General features: G+C 38.1%; 12 non-coding genes across 12 annotated transcripts; all 12 read right to left on the bottom strand.

Moving 5' to 3' along the window:
* Positions 1–429: 429 nt before the first annotated feature.
* TRNAS-UGA (transfer RNA serine (anticodon UGA)) lies at positions 430–511 on the bottom strand. The gene has a single exon. It is a non-coding gene; the product is annotated as a tRNA-Ser (tRNA).
* Positions 512–1,415: 904 nt separating this feature from the next.
* On the bottom strand, positions 1,416–1,487 carry TRNAQ-UUG (transfer RNA glutamine (anticodon UUG)). The gene has a single exon. It is a non-coding gene; the product is annotated as a tRNA-Gln (tRNA).
* A 648-nt stretch (positions 1,488–2,135) lies between these two features.
* TRNAS-UGA (transfer RNA serine (anticodon UGA)) lies at positions 2,136–2,217 on the bottom strand. Its single transcript has one exon. It is a non-coding gene; the product is annotated as a tRNA-Ser (tRNA).
* Positions 2,218–3,117: 900 nt separating this feature from the next.
* On the bottom strand, positions 3,118–3,189 carry TRNAQ-UUG (transfer RNA glutamine (anticodon UUG)). Its single transcript has one exon. It is a non-coding gene; the product is annotated as a tRNA-Gln (tRNA).
* A 1,643-nt stretch (positions 3,190–4,832) lies between these two features.
* Positions 4,833–4,904, bottom strand: TRNAQ-UUG (transfer RNA glutamine (anticodon UUG)). The gene has a single exon. It is a non-coding gene; the product is annotated as a tRNA-Gln (tRNA).
* A 1,654-nt stretch (positions 4,905–6,558) lies between these two features.
* On the bottom strand, positions 6,559–6,630 carry TRNAQ-UUG (transfer RNA glutamine (anticodon UUG)). The gene has a single exon. It is a non-coding gene; the product is annotated as a tRNA-Gln (tRNA).
* Positions 6,631–8,273: 1,643 nt separating this feature from the next.
* Positions 8,274–8,345, bottom strand: TRNAQ-UUG (transfer RNA glutamine (anticodon UUG)). The gene has a single exon. It is a non-coding gene; the product is annotated as a tRNA-Gln (tRNA).
* Positions 8,346–9,999: 1,654 nt separating this feature from the next.
* On the bottom strand, positions 10,000–10,071 carry TRNAQ-UUG (transfer RNA glutamine (anticodon UUG)). The gene has a single exon. It is a non-coding gene; the product is annotated as a tRNA-Gln (tRNA).
* A 4,764-nt stretch (positions 10,072–14,835) lies between these two features.
* TRNAQ-UUG (transfer RNA glutamine (anticodon UUG)) lies at positions 14,836–14,907 on the bottom strand. Its single transcript has one exon. It is a non-coding gene; the product is annotated as a tRNA-Gln (tRNA).
* Positions 14,908–15,561: 654 nt separating this feature from the next.
* On the bottom strand, positions 15,562–15,643 carry TRNAS-AGA (transfer RNA serine (anticodon AGA)). The gene has a single exon. It is a non-coding gene; the product is annotated as a tRNA-Ser (tRNA).
* A 915-nt stretch (positions 15,644–16,558) lies between these two features.
* On the bottom strand, positions 16,559–16,630 carry TRNAQ-UUG (transfer RNA glutamine (anticodon UUG)). Its single transcript has one exon. It is a non-coding gene; the product is annotated as a tRNA-Gln (tRNA).
* A 654-nt stretch (positions 16,631–17,284) lies between these two features.
* Positions 17,285–17,366, bottom strand: TRNAS-UGA (transfer RNA serine (anticodon UGA)). The gene has a single exon. It is a non-coding gene; the product is annotated as a tRNA-Ser (tRNA).
* Between the last annotated feature and the right edge of the window lie 2,634 nt (positions 17,367–20,000).

Genomic DNA, 20,000 nt, shown 5'->3' on the forward strand with positions numbered 1-20,000 from the left:
TGTATCTGTTACTTGGAAAAAGTGTGAAAAAAATAAATTGCAAAACTTATACTGTTAGAAAACTGTTCATCCAGTAGTTGATAAAGATTAGCATTGCATGGTAAAAGGCTTCATCTGAGAGATAATTTTAGGTTTGTGCAAATCAAAGTGCATGTCCCAGTCCATTAGCCAGGACAGCGGTCTGTGGCTGCTGGACAAGATCAAGAGAAAAACCTCTTACCTGATGGCACCCACGGTGCTTCTTTTGATTAGCGGCAAGTCGCACATGTAATGTTGCTCCAGAATAGATTATCTAAAGAACAGTCAAAGATAACATCAGTTTGGTCCTAGAAACTCGCTCCATCACAGATCACTGTCATGGGGAATAGACTAGTAAACATGCAAATTGAACAACAAAGATAAAAGGTCAAAAAGTTATTGAAACATAGACATAGTCGGCAGGATTTGAACCTGCGCAGGGAGACCCCAATGGATTTCAAGTCCATCGCCTTAACCACTCGGCCACGACTAGTCGGACGTCAACCTGTTATGAGCTTCACACATGTTTTCTAATAGCACCATGATCACGCTCAGTGATCAACCCTCTGGAAGACATCTCAGAAAATGAAACGAAAATACAAGGTCTCAGTAAAATGCAAAAATCTGATTTAAAGTCATCATCAATGGGAACCATTCACAGTTTAAAGCTTTTCCCTCTTCATAATGTGGATTTGGAGTCAGTCAGCTCCAAAAACATCCTTAAAAATAATCCGAAAATGCTGAGAAGACTGAAAATAATCATTTCCAAGTAAAATAGACTTGATGTTCATTTGATCAGGCTTTGGAGCATCTATTAACCATCTCAAGTTTCCAAAAATGTCCAGCGGTTAACTGAAATTACCATATCAATCTTCAGCTGTTTTCAACTTTGAACAGCTCCATACCTATAATACAAATCAACGGTAAGGTTCGAAAGACCCTATAAAGGGTCCTGATTGACTTTTGTGTGCTACAAAAAAAGCCACAAAACACATTCAAAAGACGCCAAAAATAATTTTTAGAAAAACACCACAAAAATGTTTATAAGGCACTTTAGGAAATTCTGGAAAACACAAGAAAAGATGGCTTAGAGAAAAATCAAAAACACTTCCTGAAGCCATTTTGGCTTCAAATCCTTGTCAGATTCACCCACTTGGAAGGAGTGTTATGTGAATATTGACTCAAGTCACAGAGTATGAGATTGCTTGGTATGACATAGACAATGAGTGATATAGACAATTTTAATTTTTGCTAATCATTCTTGATTGACAGCTTTGACCATGAATCCTTGAACTCTTTTTTTGTCTTTTATTATGTGGATTTTAAATTGCTTGTTTCATCATAAACATTGGGCATCGTCGATCTGAGTGCAGATGGAAAAATCGAATTGTGTGCACTGGTTCCACTGAGATTTGACCTCAGATCACTGGATTCAAAGTCCAGAGTGCTAACCATTACACCATGGAACCAACCATTACACAGTCATGGCTGCGGCTTGTTGTGCTGAATAAAGCATATGAAATCGTGAACGATGGCGAAAACAGGCTCCAAAGCTGCAGTGCAAATCTGCAATCATACACAATGGTAAATTGATATCTTATAACCTTTCATTCCACAAATTTACCAACATTTCCACGATATCACAGCTAGGACAGTTTGAAATGTTGATGAAAAGTGGCTAGTAAAAAGATTGCTGTGTCTGTTACTTGGAAAAAGTGTGAAAAAAATAAATTGCAAAACTTATACTGTTAGAAAACTGTTCATCCAGTAGTTGATAAAGATTAGCATTGCATGGTAAAAGGCTTCATCTAAGAGATAATTTAAGGTTTGTGCAAATCAAAGTGCATGTCCCAGTCCATTAGCCAGGACAGCGGTCTTTGGCTGCTGGACAAGATCAAGAGAAAAACCTCTTACCTGATGGCACCCACGGTGCTTCTTTTGATTAGCGGCAAGTCGCACATGTAATGTTGCTCCAGAATAGATTATCTAAAGAACAGTCAAAGATAAAGTCAGTTTGGTCCTAGAAACTCGCTCCATCACAGATCACTGTCATGGGGAATAGACTAGTAAAGATGCAAATTGAACAACAAAGATAAAAGGTCAAAAAGTTATTGAAACATAGACAGCAGGATTTGAACCTGCGCGGGGAGACCCCAATGGATTTCAAGTCCATTGCCTTAACCACTCGGCCACGACTACTCGGACGTCAAGCTGTTATGAGTTTCACACATGTTTTCTAATAGCACCATGATCAAGCTCAGTGATCAACCCTCTGGAAGACATCTCAGAAAATGAAAAGAAAATACAAGGTCTCAGTAAAATGCAAAAATCTGATTTAAAGTCATCATCAATGGGAACTATTCACAGTTTAAAGCTTTTCCCTATTCATAATGTGGATTTGGAGTCAGTCAGCTCCAAAAACATCTTTAAAAATAATCCAAAAATGCTGAGAAGACTGAACATAATCATTTCCAAGTAAAAAAGACTTGATGTTCATTTGATCAGGCTTTGGAGCGTCTATTAACCATCTCAAGTTTCCAAAAATGTCCAGCGGTTAACTGAAATTACCATATCAATCTTCAGATGTTTTTCACTTTGAACAGCTCCATACCTATAATACAAGTCAACGGTAAGGTTCGAAAGACCCTATAAAGGGTCCTGATTGACTTTTGTGTGCTACAAAAAAAGCCACAAAACACATTCAAAAGACGCCGAAAAGAATTTTTAGAAAAACACCACCAAAAATGTTTATAAGGCACTTTAGGAAATTCTGGAAAACACAAGAAAAGATGGCTTAGAGAAAAATCAAAAACACTTCCTGAAGCCATTTTGGCTTCAAATCCTTGTCAGATTCAGCAACTTGGAAAGAGTGTTATGTGAATATTGACTCAAGTCACAGAGTATGACATAGACAATGAGTGATATAGACAATTTTAATTTTTGCTAATCCTACTTGATTGACAGCTTTGATCATGGTATTCCATGAATCCTTGAACTCTTTTTTTGTCTTTTATTATGTGGATTTTAAATTGCTTGTTTCATCATAAACATTCTGCATCGTCGATCTGAGTGCACATGGAAAAATTGAAATGTGTGCCCAGGTTCCACTGAGATTTGAACTCAGATCACTGGATTCAAAGTGCAGAGTGCTAACCATTACACCATGGAACCAACCATGACTCAGTCATTGCTGCGGCTTGTTGTGCTGAATAAAGCATATGAAATCGTGAACGATGGCGAAAACAGGCTCCAAAGCTGCAGTGCAAATCTGCAATCATACACAATGATAAATTGATATCTTATAACCTTTCATTCCACAAATTTACCAACATTTCCACGATATCACAGTTAGCGCAGTTTGAAATGTTGATGAAAAGTGGCTATTAAAAAGATTGCTGTATCTGTTACTTGGAAAAAGTGTGAAAAACATAAATTGCAAAAATTATACTGTTAGAAAACTGTTCATCCAGTAGTCGATAAAGATTAGCATTGCATGGTAAAAGGCTTCATCTGAGAGATAATTTAAGGTTTGTACAAATCAAAGTGCATGTCCCAGTCCATTAGCCAGGACAGCCGTCTGTGGCTGCTGGACAAGATCAAGAGAAAAACCTCTTACCTGATGGCACCCACGGTGCTTCTTTTGATTAGCGGCAAGTCGCACATGTAATGTTGCTCCAGAATAGATTATCTAAAGAACAGTCAAAGATAAAGTCAGTTTGGTCCTAGAAACTCGCTCCATCACAGATCACTGTCATGGGGAATAGACTAGTAAACACGCAAATTGAACAACAAAGATAAAAGGTCAAAAAGTTAGTGAAACATAGACGTAGTCGGCAGAATTTGAACCTGCGCGGGGAGACCCCAATGGATTTCTAGTACATCGCCTTAACCAATCGGCCACGACTTACTCAGACGTCAAGCTTTTATGAGTTTCACACATGTTTTCTAATAGCACCATGATCAAGCTCAGTGATCAACCCACTGGAAGACATCTCAGAAAATGAAAAGAAAATACAAGGTCTCAGTAAAATGCAAAAATCGGATTTAAAGTCATCATCAATGGGAACCATTCACAGTTTAAAGCTTTTCCCTCTTCATAATGTGGATTTGGAGTCAGTCAGCTCCAAAAACATCCTTAAAAATAATCCAAAAATGCTGAGAAGACTGAACATAATCATTTCCAAGTAAAAAAGACTTGATGTTCATTTGATCAAGCTTTGGAGCGTCTATTAACCATCTCAAGCTTCCAAAAATGTCCAGCGGTTAACTGAAATTACCATATCAATCTTCAGCTGTTTTTCACTTTGAACAGCTCCATACCTATAATACAAGTCAACGGTAAGGTTCGAAAGACCGTATAAAGGGTCCTGATTGACTTTTGTGTGCTACAAAAAAAGGCACAAAACACATTCAAAAGACGCCGAAAAGAATTTTTAGAAAAACACCACCAAAAATGTTTATAAGGCACTTTAGGAAATTCTGGAAAACACAAGAAAAGATGGCTTAGAGAAAAATCGAAAACACTTCCTGCAGCCATTTTGGCTTCAAATACTTGTCAGATTAACCCACTTGGAAAGAGTGTTATGTGCATATTGACTCTATTCACAGAGTATGAGATTGTTTGGTATGACATAGACAATTTTAATTTTTGCTAATACTACTTGATCCTTATCCTACTGCTTTGACGATGGTATTCCATGAATCCTTGAACTCTTTTTTTGTCTTTTATTATGTGGATTTTAAATTGCTTGTTTCATCATAAACATTGGGCATCGTCGATCTGAGTGCAGATGGAAAAATCGAAATGTGTGCCCAGGTTCCACTGAAATTTGAACTCAGATCACCGGATTCAAAGTCCAGAGTGCTAACCATTACACCATGGAACCAGCCATGAAGTAGTCATGGCTGCGGCTTGTTGTGCTGAATAAAGCATATGAAATCATGAACGATGGCGAAAACAGGCTCCAAAGCTGCAGTGCAAATCTGCAATCATACACAATGGTAAATTGATATCTTATAACCTTTCATTCCACAAATTTACCAACATTTCCACGATATCACAGCTAGGACACTTTGAAATGTTGATGAAAAGTGGCTAGTAAAAAGATTGCTGTATCTGTTACTTGGAAAAAGTGTGAAAAAAATAAATTGCAAAACTTATACTGTTAGAAAACTGTTCATCCAGTAGTCGATAAAGATTAGCATTGCATGGTAAAAGGCTTCATCTGAGAGATAATTTAAGGTTTGTGCAAATCAAAGTGCATGTCCCAGTCCGTTAGCCAGGACAGCGGTCTGTGGCTGCTGGACAAGATCAAGAGAAAAACCTCTTACCTGATGGCACCCACGATGCTTCTTTTGATTAGCGGCAAGTCGCACATGTAATGTTGCTCCAGAATAGATTATCTAAAGAACAGTCAAATATAAAGTCAGTTTGGTCCTAGAAACTCGCTCCATCACAGATCACTGTCATGGGGAATAGACTAGTAAACATGCAAATTGAACAACAAAGATAAAAGGTCAAAAAGTTATTTTAAACATAGACGTAATCGGCAGGATTTGCACCTGCGCGGGGAGACCCCAAAAGATTTCTAGCCCATCGCCTTAACCACTCGGCCACGACTACTCAGACGTCAAGCTGTTATGAGTTTCACACACGTTTTCTAATAGCACCATGATCAAGCTCAGTGATCAACCCTCTGGAAGACATCTCAGAAAAAGAAAAGAAAATACAAGGTCTCAGTAAAATGCAAAAATCTGATTTAAAGTCATCATCAATGGGAACCATTCACAGTTTAATGCTTTTCCCTCTTCATAATGTGGATTTGGAGTCAGTCAGCTCCAAAAACATCCTTAAAAATAATACGAAAATGCTAAGAAGACTGAACATAATCATTTCCAAGTAAAAAAGACTTGATGTTCATTTGATCAGGCTTTGGAGCGTCTATTAACCATCTCAAGTTTCCAAAAATGTCCAGCGGTTAACTGAAATTACCATATCAATCTTCAGCTGTTTTTCACTTTGAACAGCTCCATACCTATACTACAAGTCAACGGTAAGGTTCGAAAGACCCTATAAAGGGTCCTGATTGACTTTTGTGTCCTACAAAAAAAGCCACAAAACACATTCAAAAGACGCCGAAAAGAATATTTAGAAAAACACCACCAAAAATGTTTATAAGGCACTTTAGGAAATTCTGGAAAACACAAGAAAAGAAGGCTTAGAGAAAAATTAAAAAAAAACTTCCTGAAGCCATTTTGGCTTCAAATCCTTGTCAGATTCACCCACTTGGAAAGAGTGTTATGTGAATATTGACTCAAGTCACAGAGTATGAGATTGCTTGGTATGACATAGACAATGAGTGATATAGACAATTTTAATTTTTGCTAATCCTACTTGATTGACAGCTTTGATCATGGTATTCCATGAATCCTTGAACCCTTTTTTTGTCTTTTATTATGTGGATTTTAAATTGCATGTTTCATCATAAACATTGGGCATCGTCGATCTGAGTGCACATGGAAAAATAGAAATGTGTGCCCAGGTTCCACTGAGATTTGAACTCAGATCACTGGTTTCAAAGTCCAGAGTGCTAACCATTACACCATGGAACCAACCATTACACAGTCATGGCTACGGCTTGTTGTGCTGAATAAAGCATATGAAATCGTGAACGATGGCGAAAACAGGCTCCAAAGCTGCAGTGCAAATCTGCAATCATACACAATGGTAAATTGATATCTTATAACCTTTCATTCCACAAATTTACCAACATTTCCACGATATCACAGCTAGAACAGTTTGAAATGTTGATGAAAAGTGGCTAGTAAAAAGATTGCTGTATCTGTTACTTGGAAAAATTGTGAAAAAAATAAATTGCAAAACTTATACTGTTAGAAAACTGTTCATCCAGTAGTTGATAAAGATTAGCATTGCATGGTAAAAGGCTTCATTTGAGAGATAATTTAAGGTTTGTGCAAATCAAAGTGCATGTCCCAGTCCATTAGCCAGGACAGCGGTCTGTGGCTGCTGGACAAGATGAAGAGAAAAACCTCTTACCTGATGGCACCCACAGTGCTTCTTTTGATTAGCGGCAAGTCGCACATGTAATGTTGCTCCAGAATAGATTATCTAAAGAACAGTCAAAGATAAAGTCAGTTTGGTCCTAGAAACTCGCTCCATCACAGATCACTGTCATGGGGAATAGACTAGTAAACACGCAAATTGAACAACAAAGATAAAAGGTCAAAAAGTTAGTGAAACATAGACGTAGTCGGCAGAATTTGAACCTGCGCGGGGAGACCCCAATGGATTTCTAGTACATCGCCTTAACCACTCGGCCACGACTTACTCAGACGTCAAGCTTTTATGAGTTTCACACATGTTTTCTAATAGCACCATGATCAAGCTCAGTGATCAACCCACTGGAAGACATCTCAGAAAATGAAAAGAAAATACAAGGTCTCAGTAAAATGCAAAAATCGGATTTAAAGTCATCATCAATGGGAACCATTCACAGTTTAAAGCTTTTCCCTCTTCATAATGTGGATTTGGAGTCAGTCAGCTCCAAAAACATCCTTAAAAATAATCCAAAAATGCTGAGAAGACTGAACATAATCATTTCCAAGTAAAAAAGACTTGATGTTCATTTGATCAGGCTTTGGAGCGTCTATTAACCATCTCAAGTTTCCAAAAATGTCCAGCGGTTAACTGAAATTACCATATCAATCTTCAGCTGTTTTTCACTTTGAACAGCTCCATACCTATAATACAAGTCAACGGTAAGGTTCGAAAGACCGTATAAAGGGTCCTGATTGACTTTTGTGTGCTACAAAAAAAGGCACAAAACACATTCAAAAGACGCCGAAAAGAATTTTTAGAAAAACATCACCAAAAATGTTTATAAGGCACTTTAGGAAATTCTGGAAAACACAAGAAAAGATGGCTTAGAGAAAAATCGAAAACACTTCCTGCAGCCATTTTGGCTTCAAATACTTGTCAGATTAACCCACTTGGAAAGAGTGTTATGTGCATATTGACTCTATTCACAGAGTATGAGATTGTTTGGTATGACATAGACAATTTTAATTTTTGCTAATACTACTTGATCCTTATCCTACTGCTTTGACGATGGTATTCCATGAATCCTTGAACTCTTTTTTTGTCTTTTATTATGTGGATTTTAAATTGCTTGTTTCATCATAAACATTGGGCATCGTCGATCTGAGTGCAGATGGAAAAATCGAAATGTGTACCCAGGTTCCACTGAGATTTGAACTCAGATCACCGGATTCAAAGTCCAGAGTGCTAACCATTACACCATGGAACCAGCCATGAAGTAGTCATGGCTGCGGCTTGTTGTGCTGAATAAAGCATATGAAATCATGAACGATGGTGAAAACAGGCTCCAAAGCTGCAGTGCAAATCTGCAATCATACACAATGGTAAATTGATATCTTATAACCTTTCATTCCACAAATTTACCAACATTTCCACGATATCACAGCTAGGACACTTTGAAATGTTGATGAAAAGTGGCTAGTAAAAAGATTGCTGTATCTGTTACTTGGAAAAAGTGTGAAAAAAATAAATTGCAAAACTTATACTGTTAGAAAACTGTTCATCCAGTAGTCGATAAAGATTAGCATTGCATGGTAAAAGGCTTCATCTGAGAGATAATTTAAGGTTTGTGCAAATCAAAGTGCATGTCCCAGTCCGTTAGCCAGGACAGCGGTCTGTGGCTGCTGGACAAGATCAAGAGAAAAACCTCTTACCTGATGGCACCCACGATGCTTCTTTTGATTAGCGGCAAGTCGCACATGTAATGTTGCTCCAGAATAGATTATCTAAAGAACAGTCAAATATAAAGTCAGTTTGGTCCTAGAAACTCGCTCCATCACAAATCACTGTCATGGGGAATAGACTAGTAAACATGCAAATTGAACAACAAAGATAAAAGGTCAAAAAGTTATTTTAAACATAGACGTAATCGGCAGGATTTGCACCTGCGCGGGGAGACCCCAAAAGATTTCTAGCCCATCGCCTTAACCACTCGGCCACGACTACTCAGACGTCATGCTGTTATGAGTTTCACACACGTTTTCTAATAGCACCATGATCAAGCTCAGTGATCAACCCTCTGGAAGACATCTCAGAAAAAGAAAAGAAAATACAAGGTCTCAGTAAAATGCAAAAATCTGATTTAAAGTCATCATCAATGGGAACCATTCACAGTTTAATGCTTTTCCCTCTTCATAATGTGGATTTGGAGTCAGTCAGCTCCAAAAACATCCTTAAAAATAATACGAAAATGCTAAGAAGACTGAACATAATCATTTCCAAGTAAAAAAGACTTGATGTTCATTTGATCAGGCTTTGGAGCGTCTATTAACCATCTCAAGTTTCCAAAAATGTCCAGCGGTTAACTGAAATTACCATATCAATCTTCAGCTGTTTTTCACTTTGAATAGCTCCATACCTATACTACAAGTCAACGGTAAGGTTCGAAAGACCCTATAAAGGGTCCTGATTGACTTTTGTGTCCTACAAAAAAAGCCACAAAACACATTCAAAAGACGCCGAAAAGAATATTTAGAAAAACACCACCAAAAATGTTTATAAGGCACTTTAGGAAATTCTGGAAAACACAAGAAAAGAAGGCTTAGAGAAAAATTAAAAAAAAACTTCCTGAAGCCATTTTGGCTTCAAATCCTTGTCAGATTCACCCACTTGGAAAGAGTGTTATGTGAATATTGACTCAAGTCACAGAGTATGAGATTGCTTGGTATGACATAGACAATGAGTGATATAGACAATTTTAATTTTTGCTAATCCTACTTGATTGACAGCTTTGATCATGGTATTCCATGAATCCTTGAACCCTTTTTTTGTCTTTTATTATGTGGATTTTAAATTGCATGTTTCATCATAAACATTGGGCATCGTCGATCTGAGTGCACATGGAAAAATAGAAATGTATGCCCAGGTTCCACTGAGATTTGAACTCAGATCACTGGATTCAAAGTCCAGAGTGCTAACGATTACACCATGGAACCAACCATGACTCCGCCACTTAAAAAAAAAAAGTCCCTAGTCTCACTTTATGCCATTGCTGTGTGGGAATTTCCCACGCAGCAATGGCATAAAGTGAGACTAGGGACTTTTTTTTTTTTAAGTGGCGGAGGAATACAGTGCGGAAGGATACCTACCTTCCGTCATTGGATTCCTGCAGCCCGTAGAGAACGGCAGCATCATCTGATGCTGCAGTTCTCTACCCAAGATCGTCGTGGGACACACTCGTGGACTGCTTCGGATCGTGGGTGAGTATTTTTGTGGTTTGTTATGTTAATATTTATTCCGGAAAAGACAATGGCTTCAGGGAACAATGTGACAAGTATTGGTAAGTATGTTACTCTATGTTATATGTACTGTATGTCTATGTATGTATTGTATGAATGTATTGTATGTATGTAGTATATATGTTGTATGTATGTAGCATGTAGTATGTATGTAGTATGTATGTAGCATGCATGTAGCATGTAGTATATATGTAGCATGTAGTATATATGTAGTATGTATGTAGCATGCATGTAGTATATATGTAGTATATATGTAGCATGTATGTAGTATGTATGTGGTATGTATGTAGCATTAGTATGTATGTAGCATGCATGTAGTATATATGTAGTATGTATGTAGCATGTAGTATGTATGTAGTATGTATGTAGCATGTATGTAGCATGTAGTATGTATGTAGTATGTATGTAGCATGTAGCATGCATGTAGCATGCATGTAGTATGTATGTAGTATGTATGTAGTATGTATGTAGCATGCAAGTAGCATGCATGTAGTATGTATGTAGCATGCAGTATGTATGTAGCATGTATGTAGTATATATGTAGTATGTATGTAGCATGTAGTATATATGTAGCATGTAGTATGTATGTAGCATGCATGTAGTATATATGTAGTATGTATGTAGCATGTAGTATGTATGTAGCATGCATGTAGTATATATGTAGTATGTATGTAGCATGTAGTATGTATGTAGCATGTAGTATGTATGTAGCATGTAGTATGTATGTAGCATGCATGTAGTATGTATGTAGCATGTAGTATGTGTGTAGCATGCATGTAGTACATATGTAGTATGTATGTAGCATGTAGTATGTATGTAGCATGCATGTAGTATATATGTAGTATGTATGTAGCATGTAGTATGTATGTAGCATGTAGTATGTATGTAGCATGCATGTAGTATGTATGTAGCATGCATGTAGTATGTATGTAGCATGTAGTATGTATGTAGCATGCATGTAGTATATATGTAGTATGTATGTAGCATGCATGTAGTATATATGTAGTATGTATGTAGCATGTAGTATGTATGTAGCATGCATGTAGTATATATGTAGTATGTATGTAGCATGTAGTATGTAGCATGTAGTATGTATGTAGCATGCATGTAGTATGTATGTAGCATGCATGTAGTATGTATGTAGCATGTAGTATGTATGTAGCATGCATGTAGTATATATGTAGTATGTATGTAGCATGTAGTATGTATGTAGCATGTAGTATGTATGTAGCATGCATGTAGTATATATGTAGTATGTATGTAGCATGTATGTATGTAGCATGTAGTATGTATGTAGCATGCATGTAGTATGTATGTATGTAGTATTTTTTTTTTTTTTTTTTTAACATTTAACACATTAGCCGGATGATGGGACTACTACTGTCCCATCATTGGCTAATGTGTCAATCACTGTCATGGTAGCAGGCATCGCCAGATGGGACTTGTAGTCCCATTGGACGATGCTTGCACAGACCCCCGGACATCAGCACAGCCCCTCGGCAGGCCGGCACAGACCCCCGGCAGGCCGGTACAGACCCTCACAGGGTGCACAGACCACCGGCAGGCCGGCACAGCCCCCCGGCAGGCCGGTACAGACCCCCACAGGGTGCACAGACCACCGGCAGGCCGGCACAGCCCCCCGGCAGGCCGGTACAGACCCCCACAGGGTGCACAGACCACCGGCAGGCCGGCACAGCCCCCCGGCAGGCCGGTACAGAACCCGGGCAGTCCACACAGCCCCACGGCAGGCCGGCAGAGACCCCCGGAAGGCCCGAAATGACGGCGCATCATGATGCGCACACACCGCGCATCATGATGACGTCAGGCTGTCAATCAACTTGGAACTTCCGATTCCGATGCCGAATTCCGATATTGAAAAAATATCGGAAGTAGGTATCGGAATTCCGATACAGCAAGTATCGGCCGATACCCGATACTTGCGGTATCGGAATGCTCAACACTAGTCATCATCAATGGGAACCATTCACAGTTTAAAGCTTTTCCCTCTTCATAATGTGGATTTGGAGTCAGTCAGCTCCAAAAACATACTTAAAAATAATCCAAAAATGCTGAGAAGACTGAACATAATCATTTCCAAGTAAAAAAGACTTGATGTTCATTTGATCAGGCTGTGGAGCGTCTATTAACCATCTCAAGTTTCCAAAAATGTCCAGCGGTTAACTGAAATTACCATATCAATCTTCAGCTGTTTTTCACTTTGAACAGCTCCATACCTATAATACAAGTCAACGGTAAGGTTCGAAAGACCCTATAAAGGGTCCTGATTGACTTTTGTGTGCTACAAAAAAAGCCACAAAACACATTCAAAAGACGCCGAAAAGAATTTTTAGAAAAACACCACCAAAAATGTTTATAAGGCACTTTAGGAAATTCTGGAAAACACAAGAAAAGATGGCTTAGAGAAAAATCAAAAACACTTCCTGAAGCCATTTTGGCTTCAAATCCTTGTCAGATTCACCCACTTGGAAAGAGTGTTATGTGAATATTGACTCAAGTCACAGAGTATGAGATTGCTTGGTATGACATAGACAATGAGTGACATAGACAATTTTAATTTTTGCTAATCCTACTTGATTGACAGCTTTGACCATGGTATTCCATGAATCCTTGAACTCTTTTTTTGTCTTTTATTATGTGGATTTAAAATTGCTTGTTTCATCATAAACATTGGGCATCGTCGATCTGAGTGCAGATGGAAAAATTGAAATGTGTGCCCAGGTTCCACTGAGATTTGAATTCAGATCACAGGATTCAAAGTCCAGAGTGCTAACCATTACACCATGGAACCAACCATTACACAGTCATGGCTGCGGCTTGTTGTGCTGAATAAAGCATATGAAATCGTGAACGATGGCGAAAACAGGCTCCAAAGCTGCAGTGCAAATCTGCAATCATACACAATGGTAAATTGATATCTTATAACCTTTCATTCCACAAATTTACCAACATTTCCACGATATCACAGCTAGGACAGTTTGAAATGTTGATGAAAAGTGGCTAGTAAAAAGATTGCTGTATCTGTTACTTGGAAAAAGTGTGAAAAAAATAAATTGCAAAACTTATACTGTTAGAAAACTGTTCATCCAGTAGTTGATAAAGATTAGCATTGCATGGTAAAAGGCTTCATCTGAGAGATAATTTAAGGTTTGTGCAAATCAAAGTGCATGTCCCAGTCCATTAGCCAGGACAGCGGTCTGTGGCTGCTGGACAAGATCAAGAGAAAAACCTCTTACCTGATGGCACCCACGGTGCTTCTTTTGATTAGCGGCAAGTCGCACATGTAATGTTGCTCCAGAATAGATTATCTAAAGAACAGTCAAAGATAAAGTCAGTTTGGTCCTAGAAACTCGCTCCATCACAGATCACTGTCATGGGGAATAGACTAGTAAACACGCAAATTGAACAACAAAGATAAAAGGTCAAAAAGTTAGTGAAACATAGACGTAGTAGGCAGAATTTGAACCTGCGCGGGGAGACCCCAATGGATTTCTAGTACATCGCCTTAACCACTCGGCCACGACTTACTCAGACGTCAAGCTTTTATGAGTTTCACACATGTTTTCTAATAGCACCATGATCAAGCTCAGTGATCAACCCACTGGAAGACATCTCAGAAAATGAAAAGAAAATACAAGGTCTCAGTAAAATGCAAAAATCGGATTTAAAGTCATCATCAATGGGAACCATTCACAGTTTAAAGCTTTTCCCTCTTCATAATGTGGATTTGGAGTCAGTCAGCTCCAAAAACATCCTTAAAAATAATCCAAAAATGCTGAGAAGACTGAACATAATCATTTCCAAGTAAAAAAGACTTGATGTTCATTTGATCAGGCTTTGGAGCGTCTATTAACCATCTCAAGTTTCCAAAAATGTCCAGCGGTTAACTGAAATTACCATATCAATCTTCAGCTGTTTTTCACTTTGAACAGCTCCATACCTATAATACAAGTCAACGGTAAGGTTCGAAAGACCGTATAAAGGGTCCTGATTGACTTTTATGTGCTACAAAAAAAGCCACAAAACACATTCAAAAGATGCCGAAAAGAATTTTTAGAAAAACACCACCAAAAATGTTTATAAGGTACTTTAGGAAATTCTGGAAAACACAAGAAAAGATGGCTTAGAGAAAAATCAAAAACACTTCCTGAAGCCATTTTGGCTTCAAATCCTTGTCAGATTCACCCACTTGGAAAGAGTGTTATGTGAATATTGACTCAAGTCACAGAGTATGAGATTGCTTGGTATGACATAGACAATGAGTGACATAGACAATTTTAATTTTTGCTAATCCTACTTGATTGACAGCTTTGACCACGGTATTCCATGAATCCTTGAACTCTTTTTTTGTCTTTTATTATGTGGATTTTAAATTGCTTGTTTCATCATAAACATTGGGTATCGTCGATCTGAGTGCAGATGGAAAAATCGAAATGTGTGCCCAGGTTCCACTGAGATTTGAACTCAGATCACAGGATTCAAAGTCCAGAGTGCTAACCATTACACCATGGAGCCAACCATAATACAGTCATGGCTGCGGCTTGTTGTGCTGAATAAAGCATATGAAATTGTGAACGATGGCGAAAACAGGCTCCAAAGCTGCAGTGCAAATCTGCAATCATACACAATGGTAAATTGATATCTTATAACCTTTCATTCCACAAATTTACCAACATTTCCACGATATCACAGCTAGGACAGTTTGAAATGTTGATGAAAAGTGGCTAGTAAAAAGATTGCTGTATCTGTTACTTGGAAAAAGTGTGAAAAACATAAATTGCAAAACTTATACTGTTAGAAAACTGTTCATCCAGTAGTCGATAAAGATTAGCATTGCATGGTAAAAGGCTTCATCTGAGAGATAATTTAAGGTTTGTGCAAATCAAAGTGCATGTCCCAGTCCATTAGCCAGGACAGCGGTCTGTGGCTGCTGGACAAGATCAAGAGAAAAACCTCTTACCTGATGGCACCCACGGTGCTTCTTTTGATTAGCGGCAAGTCGCACATGTAATGTTGCTCCAGAATAGATTATCTAAAGAACAGTCAAAGATAAAGTCAGTTTGGTCCTAGAAACTCGCTCCATCACAGATCACTGTCATGGGGAATAGACTAGTAAACATGCAAATTGAACAACAAAGATAAAAGGTCAAAAAGTTTTTGAAACATAGACGTAGTCAGCAGGATTTGAAACTGCGCGGGGAGACCCCAACGGATTTCTAGTCCATCGCCTTAACCACTCGGCCACGACTACTCGGACGTCAAGCTGTTATGAGTTTCACACATGTTTTCTAATAGCACCATGATCAAGCTCAGTGATCAACCCTCTGGAAGACATCTCAGAAAATGAAAAGAAAATACAAGGTCTCAGTAAAATGCAAAAATCTGATTTAAAGTCATCATCAATGGGAACCATTCACAGTTTAAAGCTTTTCCCTCTTCATAATGTGGATTTGGAGTAAGTCAGCTCCAAAAACATCTTTAAAAATAATCCAAAAATGCTGAGAAGACTGAACATAATCATTTCCAAGTAAAAAAGACTTGATGTTCATTTGATCAGGCTTTGGAGCGTCTATTAACCATCTCAAGTTTCCAAAAATGTCCAGCCGTTAACTGAAATTACCATATCAATCTTCAGCTGTTTTTCACTTTGAACAGCTCCATACCTATAATACAAGTCAACGGTAAGGTTCGAAAGACCCTATAAAGGGTCCTGATTGACTTTTGTGTGCTACAAAAAAAGCCACAAAACACATTCAAAAGACGCCGAAAAGAATTTTTAGAAAAACACCACCAAAAATGTTTATAAGGCACTTTAGGAAATTCTGGAAAACACAAGAAAAGATGGCTTAGAGAAAAATCAAAAACACTTCCTGAAGCCATTTTGGCTTCAAATCCTTGTCAGATTCAACCACTTGGAAAGGGTGTTATGTGAATATTGACTCAAGTCACAGAGTATGAGATTGCTTGGTATGACATAGACAATGAGTGACATAGACAATTTTAATTTTTGCTAATCCTACTTGATTGACAGCTTTGACCATGGTATTCCATGAATCCTTGAACTCTTTTTTTGTCTTTTATTATGTGGATTTTAAATTGCTTGTTTCATCATAAACATTGGGCATCGTCGATCTGAGTGCAGATGGAAAAATCTAAATGTGTGCCCAGGTTCTACTGAGATTTCAACTCAGATCACTGGATTCAAAGTCCAGAGTGCTAACCATTACACCATGGAACCAACCATGACACATTCTTGGCTGCGGCTTGTTGTGCTGAATAAAGCATATGAAATCGTGAACGATGGCGAAAACAGGCTCCAAAGCTGCAGTGCAAATCTGCAATCATACACAATGGTAAATTGATATCTTATAACCTTTCATTCCACAAATTTACCAACATTTCCACGATATCACAGCTAGGACAGTTTGAAATGTTGATGAAAAGTGGCTAGTAAAAAGATTGCTGTATCTGTTACTTGGAAAAAGTGTGAAAAAAATAAATTGCAAAACTTATACTGTTAGAAAATTGTTCATCCAGTAGTTGATAGAGATTAGCATTGCATGGTAAAAGGCTTCATCTGAGAGATAATTTAAGGTTTGTGCAAATCAAAGTGCATGTCCCAGTCCATTAGCCAGGACAGCGGTCTGTGGCTGCTGGACAAGATCAAGAGAAAAACCTCTTACCTGATGGCACCCACGGTGCTTCTTTTGATTAGCGGCAAGTCGCACATGTAATGTTGCTCCAGAATAGATTATCTAAAGAACAGTCAAAGATAAAGTCAGTTTGGTCCTAGAAACTCGCTCCATCACAGATCACTGTCATGGGGAATAGACTAGTAAACATGCAAATTGAACAACAAAGATAAAAGGTCAAAAAGTTATTGAAACATAGACGTAGTCGGCAGGATTTGAACCTGCGCGGGGAGACACCAATGGATTTCAAGTCCATCGCCTTAACCACTCGGCCACGACTACTCGGACGTCAAGCTGTTATGAGTTTCACACATGTTTTCTAATAGCACCATGATCAAGCTCAGTGATCAACCCTCTGGAAGACATCTCAGAAAATGAAAAGAAAATACAAGGTCTCAGTAAAATGCAAAAATCTGATTTAAAGTCATCATCAATGGGAACCATTCACAGTTTAAAGCTTTTCCCTCTTCATAATGTGGATTTGGAGTCAGTCAGCTCCAAAAACATCTTTAAAAATAATCCAAAAATGCTGAGAAGACTGAACATAATCATTTCCAAGTAAAAAAGACTTGATGTTCATTTGATCAGGCTTTGGAGCATCTATTAACCATCTCAAGTTTCCAAAAATGTCCAGCGGTTAACTGAAATTACCATATCAATCTTCAGCTGTTTTTCACTTTGAACAGCTCCATACCTATAATACAAGTCAAGGGTAAGGTTCGAAAGACCCTATAAAGGGTCCTGATTGACTTTTGTGTGCTACAAAAAAAGCCACAAAACACATTCAAAAGACGCCGAAAAGAATTTTTAGAAAAACACCACCAAAAATGTTTATAAGGCACTTTAGGAAATTCTGGAAAACACAAGAAAAGATGGCTTAGAGAAAAATCAAAAACACTTCCTGAAGCCATTTTGGCTTCAAATCCTTGTCAGATTCACCCACTTGGAAAGAGTGTTATGTGAATATTGACTCAAGTCACAGAGTATGAGATTGCTTGGTATGACATAGACAATGAGTGACATAGACAATTTTAATTTTTGCTAATCCTACTTGATTGACAGCTTTGACCATGGTATTCCATGAATCCTTGAACTCTTTTTTTGTCTTTTATTATGTGGATTTTAAATTGCTTGTTTCATCATAAACATTGGGCATCGTCGATCTGAGTGCAGATGGAAAAATCGAAATGTGTGCCCAGGTTCCACTGAGATTTGAATTCAGATCACAGGATTCAAAGTCCAGAGTGCTAACGATTACACCATGGAACCAACCATTACACAGTCATGGCTGCGGCTTGTTGTGCTGAATAAAGCATATGAAATTGTGAACGATGGCGAAAACAGGCTCCAAAGCTGCAGTGCAAATCTGCAATCATACACAATGGTAAATTGATATCTTATAACCTTTCATTCCACAAATTTACCAACATTTCCACGATATCACAGCTAGGACAGTTTGAAATGTTGATGAAAAGTGGCTAGTAAAAAGATTGCTGTATCTGTTACTTGGAAAAAGTGTGAAAAAAATAAATTGCAAAACTTATACTGTTAGAAAACTGTTCATCCAGTAGTTGATAAAGATTAGCATTGCATGGTAAAAGGCTTCATCTGAGAGATAATTTAAGGTTTGTGCAAATCAAAGTGCATGTCCCAGTCCATTAGCCAGGACAGCGGTCTGTGGCTGCTGGACAAGATCAAGAGAAAAACCTCTTACCTGATGGCACCCACGGTGCTTCTTTTGATTAGCGGCAAGTCGCACATGTAATTTTGCTCCAGAATAGATTATCTAAAGAACAGTCAAAGATAAAGTCAGTTTGGTCCTAGAAACTCGCTCCATCACATATCACTGTCATGGGGAATAGACTAGTAAACATGCAAATTGAACAACAAAGGTAAAAGGTCAAAAAGTTAATGAAACATAGACGTAGTCGGCATGATTTGAACCTGCGTGGTGAGACCCCAATGGCTTTCTAGTCCATCGCCTTAACCACTCGGCTACGACTACTCAGACGTCAAGCTGTTATGAGTTTCACACACGTTTTCTAATAGCTCCATGATCAAGCTCAGTGATCAACCCTCTGGAAGACATCTCAGAAAAAGAAAAGAAAATACAAGGTCTCATTAAAATGCAAAAATCTGATTTAAATTCATCATCCATGGGAACCATTCACAGTTTAAAGCTTTTCCCTCTTCATAATGTGGATTTGGAGTCAGTCAGCTCCAAAAACATCTTTAAAAATAATCCAAAAATGCTGAGAAGACTGAACATAATCATTTCCAAGTAAAAAACACTTGATGTTCATTTGATCAGGCTTTGGAGCGTCTATTAACCATCTCAAGTTTCCAAAAATGTCCAGCGGTTAACTGAAATTACCATATCAATCTTCAGCTGTTTTTCACTTTGAACAGCTCCATACCTATAATACAAGTCAACGGTAAGGTTCAAAAGACCCTATAAAGGGTCCTGATTGACTTTTGTGTGCTACAAAAAAAGCCACAAAACACATTCAAAAGACGCCGAAAAGAATTTTTAGAAAAACACCACCAAAAATGTTTATAAGGCACTTTAGGAAATTCTGGAAAACACAAGAAAAGATGGCTTAGAGAAAAATCAAAAACACTTCCTGAAGCCATTTTGGCTTCAAATCCTTGTCAGATTCACCCACTTGGAAAGAGTGTTATGTGAAAAATGAGATTGCTTGGTATGACATTGACAATGAGTGACATAAACAATTTTAATTTTTGCTAATCCTACTTGATTGACAGCTTTGACCATGGTATTCCATGAATCCTTGAACTCTTTTTTTGTCTTATATTATGTGGATTTTAAATTGCTTGTTTCATCATAAACATTGGGCATCGTCGATCTGAGTGCAGATGGAAAAATCGAAATGTGTGCCCAGGTTCCACTGAGAT

Source organism: Dendrobates tinctorius, unplaced genomic scaffold (assembly GCF_039654945.1).
Source record: "Dendrobates tinctorius isolate UK_male_01 unplaced genomic scaffold, ASM3965494v1 ptg000462l, whole genome shotgun sequence".
Taxonomy (NCBI): Eukaryota; Metazoa; Chordata; class Amphibia; order Anura; family Dendrobatidae; genus Dendrobates; species Dendrobates tinctorius.